General features: G+C 35.4%; 1 long non-coding RNA gene across 2 annotated transcripts in view; it reads left to right on the forward strand.

The window, feature by feature from the left end:
- LOC138169791 (uncharacterized) overlaps positions 1–9175 on the forward strand; it is a 140344-nt gene that overhangs the window by 24517 nt on the left and 106652 nt on the right. Inside the window, exon 2 of one of the 2 annotated variants that reach the window (XR_011170466.1) lies at positions 7457–7474. The exons of the other annotated variant lie outside the window; for it this stretch is intronic. This is a non-coding gene — a long non-coding RNA (uncharacterized lncRNA). The remainder of the gene's footprint in view (positions 1–7456; positions 7475–9175) is intronic. 2 annotated transcript variants of the gene reach the window in all.

A 9175-nucleotide genomic window follows, 5' to 3' on the forward strand; every position in this document is an offset into this window, starting at 1 on the left:
TTCCTTCCTTCCTTCCTTCCTTTCTTCCTTCCTCTCTCCCTCCCTTCTTCCCTCCCTCTCTTCCTCCCTCTCTCCCTTCCTTCCTTCCTTCCTTCCTTCCTTCCTTCCTTCCTTCCTTCCTTCCTTCCTTCCTTCCTTCCTTCCTTCCTCTCTCCCTCTCTTCCTCCCTCCCTCCCTTCCTCCCTTCCTTCCTTCCTTCCTTCCTTCCTTCCTTCCTTCCTTCCTTCCTTCCTTCCTTCCTTCCTTCCTTCTTTCCTTTCTTCTTTCTGATTTTTCCTTCTGTCTATCCAACCTTTCTTTGTTTCTTTTTATTTCCTTTCTTCTTTTTTCTTCCATCCACTCTTCCTTTGTTTTCTTTCTTTTTTCTTTCCTTCTTCCCCTTAAAAATTATTTTATTTTTAATTTATGCAATAAAGCAAACATTTACATAACATAGTATAATAAAACAGATAATTGCATATGAAACTGCAGATCTAGTTCAACCCCTTCATTTTCCAAATGAGGAAACTTGGGTCCAGAGGAATTAAACAACACCAAAAGTCATACAGGCAGCACGTGATAGAATTTCTGTGGTCTCAAGTCCAGAGAGTTTTCTAGTGCTTTCTGCTGATTTCTGCCGCGCTTACCCCTTCTCTTCATACTTGGTAGAAAAAAGGTCCAAAGTAGGACATGACAAGAATAGAATGACATCTACTTTAACCTCTAGAAAGGGACTAAGTTTGTTCTAGGTAAAATTTCAAAGTTTATCTTTGGTCTTCTCATTTGTTCTTTCCCCAAGTACACACAAGAAGATCCTCTTCATGTTCCTTCCCCCTGGAGAGTGATCATCTGATGCTTCTCAAACTATAAACCTATTGTAGTGCCCCTCATGCCTATCTTATCTCCAAAAGTGCAGCATGAAGAACGTTGACTTTGTTTGACCTTATGTTCAAATGCTGCTTCAGTCATTTGCTGTGTGTGTAAACTTGTATAAGTCCTTGAACTGGACCTTAATTTTCTCATCTACAAAATAGTGTTGGTCTATATGGCCTTTAAGGTAACTTCCAGCTCTAAATCTATGATCCCATCATCCTTTGCATCAACATTTCCAGTTCTTTAGTACCAAGAAATAGGATGGAGAATAATCGGCTGAGAAAAAGAAAATAGAATTTCAAATCTTGCCTTTTACTGCAGATATGATTTTGGGCAAGACATTTAATCCTTCTAAGCTACAGTTTTCCAATGAGGTTGGATTATATTGTCCTGACATCCTTGCCAGCTCCAAATGGAAGATCCTGATGGATTTGTAACCTGCTGCTTGGGCTTCCATTCAGTCTGTTTCCATCCCAGATCTCTCCCTCCAATTCTAGTTAACATATAACAGGAAACCTTAATATTTTCCCTGAATTAAAAAGATCCAAAAGGTGATCAGACTTGACTCCTTTAGGTAGGAGGAATTGGACAGATGGATATTGGATATTAGGTTCCAAGGACAAGCTTGATAAGGGTAACATAGCTTGAAGTCAGGAAAATGTAGATTCAACTTCTGTTTCTGATCCTTACTCCATGTGTGATCATAGGAAGGTCACATTCTCTCCAATTATGTTTCCTCATATGTAAAATAAGGACAGGACTGTTGTATCAAATAAGATAATGTATACCTAAGAATTTTGCAAACTACGAAAGACATGGAAACTTTAGATATGGTTATCCTCCTTGATTGGATTTGATTGGAGAAGTAGTCAGAATAATGGTCAGTTCCTTCCTCTAGTAGAGGGAGGGACAGAAGTTGCAAAGATCTTTTTTTCTGGCCATTCTTCCCTTCAAGATAGCTCAATGTTTGCTTTGGCTATGATAGTCTTGTATTACTTGTAATTACCACTTGTGGAAATGGCTTACCATCTTAAACCCCATTGTCAGTGCAATAACAGTCATGTGCATCACCTGATTCATTGGATTGTAAACTTTATTTCATTTCAGCACCAAGATCTTCAGGTGTGCTTTTTGATTCATAATTGGTCATAATGTTAATTAAGTCATCTCATCAAAACTTTAAAAATTGGAGACAAAGGAGTAGAAGTGATTTGCCCTTAAATCTTTAGAAGAGGATCCTTGGGAGACCCAGCAGCCAGTTTACAGTGGTTACAGTTAGATATGGCAGCTAGCTGACAGAGTGTCAAATTATATATCCTAGAGTCAGGAAGACTCATCTTCCTGAGTTCAAACCTAGTCTCAAACACTTAGTAGCTGTGTGACCCTGGCCAAATCACTTAACACTTTGCCTCAATTTACTCATATGTAAAATGAGCTGGAGAAGGAAATGGCAAACCACTCCAGTATCTCTGCCAAGGAAATGCCAAATGAGCACATGAAGAGTCAGATGTGAATGAAATGATTGAACAGCAATGACAACAATTAGCTAATTTACCCTCCTCACTTTGAAGACTCGGAGAAGTCTAGCTCTTGGTTAGAAGTATCATGCCAAGGGAGATTATGATTATAAATTCAAATGGGTCAGTGCTTTTCCTTCAGGAGGTAATATTACAACACATGGAAGAGACATATAAAATTGGATGATGTGATAGAAACATAATGCAGAAATGGAGAAAATATGTAGGAATGAGCTGCTTTCAATGTCTAGACTGAAATAATTTGACAACTACACTGACTGGGCTTTCAGCATTAGTCATTTGCAAGCCCACCATAGTCTTGTACATTAAGTATGTGAATAGGAATCGGCATGCTAACTATGGATGTTTTATGATTTATAAGAAAAATGTATAAATCTCTGTTCACTAGGATAGCAACCATTTCTGAAACAAGTCAATAAAAATGACAGTTTTGTTATTGATCACAGCTAAGAAGAAGTGGAAGTACAAGTAAAATTATTTACTTTTTAGTTGTTGTCATCTCAATTACTTTTGAAACAGACAAAACAGAGGAAGAGATAATTAAAAATATAGAATAATCCTTAACCACTAGACAGATAGGTGATATTATCAGTAAAGTGTTAGACCTGGAGGAAGTTTGATTCTGAATCCTGCTCACTAGTTACGTGATCCTCTACCAACCTCATTTTTCCCATCTGTAAAATGGCAGCAATAATAGTACTTCATAGGAATGTTATAAGGATGAAAGGAGATAATACAGTATGTTCCAAAAGTCTTAGTGCATTGTTAAGCTATTAAAACTTTTTTGTGGAGTATTTTGTAAACCTTTAAATACTATGTTAGTCCTAGTTCTTATTATTCCCCTTCATTAACATGGAATAATTTAGTGTGGGATAAGACCTTGTATAGGAACAGAAGTAGATCCTTATTATCATGTCTATTGTAATTCTAGCATCATTTAATGTGCTGGTCTCACCCCACCTGCACTGCATTCTTATTCTAAAACTATAGAAATGTTTGTCTCTAGATGGGGATAAGTCCCACAAAGCAGAATCTGATCCTACATATGCACCTGCATCTGGGAGATACATGCATGAAAGTAGTGTGGGTAGCACTGTTCTAACCTGCACAACTCAATCCTTCTTCTGCAATGTAGCTATTCTCACCACCATCTCTCCTTTAAGTCAAATGTACCATACCCGTTAATGTTCTCACACTCATACTCACTTTCAGGTTACCTGCCATTAACACATTCTTTATTCATATTAAACTTGTATTCCACAAACACCCAGATTTCTTTTTTCAGAAGAAAATTATTTTCTAAATTTATTTCCCCAGGTTTGTTGTTGTGAGACAGATTTCTTTTAAAAAATAAATTTATTTATTTTTTTAGTTTTGACCATTCATTTCCACAAGATTTTGAGTTACAAATTTTCTCCCCATCTCTCCACTACCCCCACCCCAAGCTAACAAGCATACTGAATACCCCTTCCCCCAATCTGTTCTCTCTTATGTCCTCCACCATTCCTCCCCTTACTTTCTTGTAGGGCAAGATGGATTTCTACACCCCATTGCCTGTATATCTTATTTCCTGGCTGCATGTAAAAAACAATTTTTAACATTGTTTTTAAAACTTTGATTTCCAGATTCTTTCTCTTCTTCCCTCCTCACCACCCCCAATGGGAAGACAAGCAAATCAATATAGGTTGTATATGTGTAATTACAAAAAAACATTCCCATAGTAGTTATATTATGAAAGACTAACTATATTTCCCTCCGTTCTATCCCTCCCCACATTTATTCTATTTGTGAGACAGATTTCTTAAACAGAAGTGTAAGATTTATACTTATTCCAATTGTATTTCATTTTATTTAATTCCATTTTTCAGTCTATTGAGTTATTTCTGGATCTTGATCTGATACCCACTGTATTGATTGTCATTTTCAGATTTGTGGGATTTTGAAACTTTGAAAAGTATGCTGGTTACACCTTTATGCAAGTCATTGATAAAAATGTTAAACAGCATAGAGACAATTCCAGAGTCCTGGAACACTCCAATCATTCAGTCAACAAACATCTAATAAGCATGTACTATATGCCAGGTACTTGAGATTCCTTCCCAAATTAAGATCTAATATAATCCAATTTACAACTCTCAATATTATCCATAATAGTACCATGAAATACTTTGCTGGGGGTGGCTAGGTGGCACAGTGAGTAAAGTGCCGGCCCCGGAGTCAGGAGGACCTGAGTGTGGATCCAGCCACAGACACTTAACACACACACACACACACACACAAAGACTAGCTTTGTGACCTTGGGCAAGTTACTTAACGTCAATTACCCTCCAAAAGGCAATAAAATAAAATAAAATAGAATACTTTGCTAAAATCTAGATGAACTGTATCTAGAGATGAATGATCTCTTTGCCCTTGAAATGTATTACTTCTAGCATGCAACTTCTTTGTTTTTATATTTGGTGTAGTACAATAGATATTGGATGAAGAGTGAAAAAGCTCTATAGGGTTAGCAGTTAGTAAAACTTTATTACTCCCCACAAAAGGATGAAGAAAAGAGTACATTATTAAAAACAAAATCTTTGCAGATCTTTTCCATCTTTTTGTTATGATCTTCCTCTGTGTCATCCTTAAACGTACTTAGAATGACTGTGCTTAGATGAATCTCTTGCCAGTCTTTTGCTAACTGATTTTCCTCATTACTTCCTACTATTTTATGAGGTTATATTGCTCAGCATTTCATCCTTCTCCCTAATATTTTTAAGTGTCTGAATTATTATCCATTATTATTTTTGGCTTCTATATCTATAAATCTTAGAAATTACTCGAGTATTTTAATGAAGTGGCTTTTAGGATTTTTTTCCGTCTTCTTGGGATGGCAATCATATATGGGTTTAAGTTAATTAAATTGCTATAATCTACATATAATTAATATAGTATTTTCTTGCATCTATTTCCAATTTTTGCTACATCAGTAGGCTTAAGTATGTTGGAATTAAGTGGTTTCAATCGCAAGTCATATCTTTTGTTCTCATTCTTATTCTTTCTTTTACTTTCTGACTAATTTAGATCTTTATTTCAGATTCAGTGGTCTGATTACACACAGTCATCTGATTCAGGAAGAGATGTCAGATAAGACACAATACAATAAAATGTGTGCTGGCTAAACATGTTTGCTATGCTAATAGATATACAGTGCAGAGTCTAAACTATAGAGAAATTTTCCATAGTTAGTGAGGTCCTTGGTTGTTCCTATATGCTCCCATAATATTTAAGAGCTCCTACATGAGACAATCACAATAATATTGTTCTAAATACATAGGAAAATGGAAATGAATGAGGATTTTTTTAATTGGAAAGGCATGCAGTCAAATAGATCTTCAGGGCATATAAATACATATCAATACATATCTAATAAATCTGTATCAATAATTGTAGCTATATGACTTACTCATATACCTATATTTATATCCAAATATTTGTCTATGCCTTTGTATCTATGTTAAATCTATATCAATATTGAACAATGATTATATACATATATATGTATATACACATAATGCATGCACACACATATATAATCAGTTGGGGCCATGATTTAATGGAGAAGATAAACTGAGCTAACTTTGAAAAATTAAAAGTTCTTTTAATGATCCCATATTTTTCCCTGAAACAAAAATCATATTTTTAAATATCGGTCAATTTTTTGATGTTATGTGTTTTGTTATAGAACATTATAGGCTTCTTTTTTTGTAAATAAAAAAAATAATATAGTACACTATAGTCTTTAAAAAACTGACATTAAAGAGTGGCTAGGTGGTGCAGTGAATAGAGCACTGGCCCTGTAGTAAGGAAGACATGAGTTCAAATCCGGCCTCAGACACTTAACACTTACTAGCCATGTGACGTTGGGCAAGTCACTTGGCCCCAATTGCCCTGCATTCACCCTCCAAAAAGCAAACAAACAAACAAACAAAAAATGAATTGACATTAATCATCATCCATGGAGAGTGTTGATATTGGTATGAGCAGACTACAGCACATTGCAAGGAACAAAGAAAGAATTTCAGTGCAAAATCATTATTAAAGTCTTGTATGAGTGAAAAAGATTATAGACTTATTATATTGTGAGAGTCAAGGATAGCTAGTGAACAGCCTGTGACTTCTAACCATTTAATATCAATCAAAAGCTATAAAAGTCTCAGATATGTTGTTCAGACCCCTTGGGGTGAATTTGTGAAAGAACATGGACAAGAGTCAGACTAATCAGACATGAGGGTTATAATCTGCATCATTGAATGGAATGCCTAGATTGATGAGATTTCCAAATTCCTTTGAGTACCAAGTAGACTCTAAGATCCATGAGGTCAGGTTAGTGATTTTTGTAAGCCAAATTATATTTTCCCCCAAAGCTCAATTTGTGCTCTGCATACTAGATGTTTGATCAGTGTTTGTGGAATTGAATTGAATTGAATGGGGTGTGGTGTGGGAAAACAAGGAACACTGGGGGACAGTTGAAATTAGAGAGCATTACATTTCTCTAGTCCTGATTATAGCAAATGAACAATGAAGAATAAGTCCACAAAGAATGCTTTGCTCTTGTAGTTTCAAAACTTCAGTACACATGAAAAGCCATACCAGAATGTTGGGATGGAAAATATCTAACAGCTGTATTTATCTGTATTATAATCATTAAGCCACTCTTTTCTCCATCCCTTTATAGTATACCAAGCAAGCCATAATAACCTTAGAAATCTATCATATACTTTTTATCCCCATCTTCTACTCAGAAAATTCAACCATGGATAAGCATGGGAACTTGGGGAAGTAGGTTGTAAATCACAAGGCTAAGGAATGAATTTACATGAATTTCATTGCCATAAATTTAAACCCCCAGTAGCATTAACCACGAATATTTATTCTTGCTAGATCAGATGTGTATGGAGACCAATATGGCATTTTACAAAGTCCTAAGGTCAGGCTGTGAATTACTTGGAGTGGGATAAACCACAACCCAATGTGAATCAAATAATTAAAATTCAATTTTTACATTTTTGTTCTTTTTTCAGATACAAGTCAGCATTTAGGTAAGTTATGATTTATTTTTTTTTATAAAGGTTTACCTGAGATAGGAGCAGTGCAAATAAAAAAAAGCATCAGACTAACGAGCTCTTTAATAATGACTATGACCATATTTTATGGCTGTGTACTAGGTCTGTAACACATTTATTTGCAATTACAGCTATATTTTGCTTTTTAAGTGTTTTGAAGTTACTTCCTGCGTACAACTATTTTTTCCATTTAAACTATTTGGGGATTGGTACCATGAATTTGGTAGCCCCAATAACTGTGAAGTTAGATAATTTAATATAATGCCCCACATACATGAAGACAATAAATGTGAATAATCTACTGATAGTTTAAAGCTCTCTATTTCAAAACTTTGCTAATATGAATTCCTTTATGTGAATTTCTGTTGACTAATATACATTTCAAAAGGAATAGATTGTCATCTTGCACCTATTAGCAATTTGATTCATAAGGAATTTTAATTAAACTCACAACTTTCATTTATCCATCTGCCTATCTATCTATCTATCTATCTATCTATCTATCTATCTATCTATCATCTATCATCTGCCTATCTATGTATAGAGATTGAATTTATAAGTTACAGTGTTAGAGACTTGCCTAGAAAATTGCAATGTTAAGTAAATTGCTGAGGATCACACAAGCAGAATGTATAAGAGGTGGGACTAGAACCTAGGTTGCCTTGGCACACACACACACACACACATAATCTCAATATATGTTGTGGTTTTATACATATTCTTTGTAAAATGAAAAGCATCTCCCTAATTATTTCTTTTAATCTGACAGATCAATATTTACCATTATATTTTTCAGGGAGTTTTATTCTTCTTCAATGAATTGTCAAGAATCTTTCATCACCTTTTCAGCTTCTATGAATTCAATTTTCATCTCTATGGTGATGCTTTTCAGCTCTATTCATCCAATTCTAACCTCTCTTCTGATCCCCAATCACACATCCCCAATTTCCTATTGGATATTCTGAACTGGAATGTCTTATAGACATATTAAACCCAGCATTTCCAAAACTTAACTCATTATCTTTCTTCTTAAACCTTTCCCTTTTCCTAACTCCCCTCTTATTGCTGGGCATACTACCATCCTTCCAGTCTCCCAAGTTTACAACCAAAGCATCTTTAACTCCTCACTCTCATCTCTGATATGCAATCAATTGCCAAGTCTTGCCTTTTCTGTCTCATGACATCTCTCCTATACACTGCCTTCTCTTTTCTGATATTTCCAGCAGGTCTCCATTACCTCATGTCTAGACTATTGTAATACCTTGTCGATTGGTCTCCTTGCTTCAAGGTTGTCCTCATGTCAGTCCATCTTCCATCCAGTTGTCAAATTGTTCTTCCTTCTACTCTACTTGGATAGTAAACCCCTACACCACCTTTTGTGCCCATTCAATAAACTTCAGTGGTTCTGTATTACCAAGGATCAAATATACTATCTTCTATTTTGTTTTTAAAGTTCTCCATAACTTGGTCACTTCCTATCTCTCCCTATTTCTTTACTCTTTCCTATCAATGACGACATTCAGCACCACTAGCCTTTACTGTTTGTCAAACATGTCACTCCATCTTCTAATTCCAAGTGATTTCACTGAATGTTCCCCATGTCTGTAATGCTCTCTCTGTCTCTCTGTCTCTCTGTCTCTCTCTCTCTCTCTCTCTCTCTCTCTCTCTCTCTCTCTC

Source organism: Petaurus breviceps, unplaced genomic scaffold (genome assembly GCF_028583685.1).
Source record: "Petaurus breviceps papuanus isolate PSGF00001 unplaced genomic scaffold, PetGlider_PUasm1.0 126, whole genome shotgun sequence".
NCBI classification, from domain to species: Eukaryota; Metazoa; Chordata; class Mammalia; order Diprotodontia; family Petauridae; genus Petaurus; species Petaurus breviceps.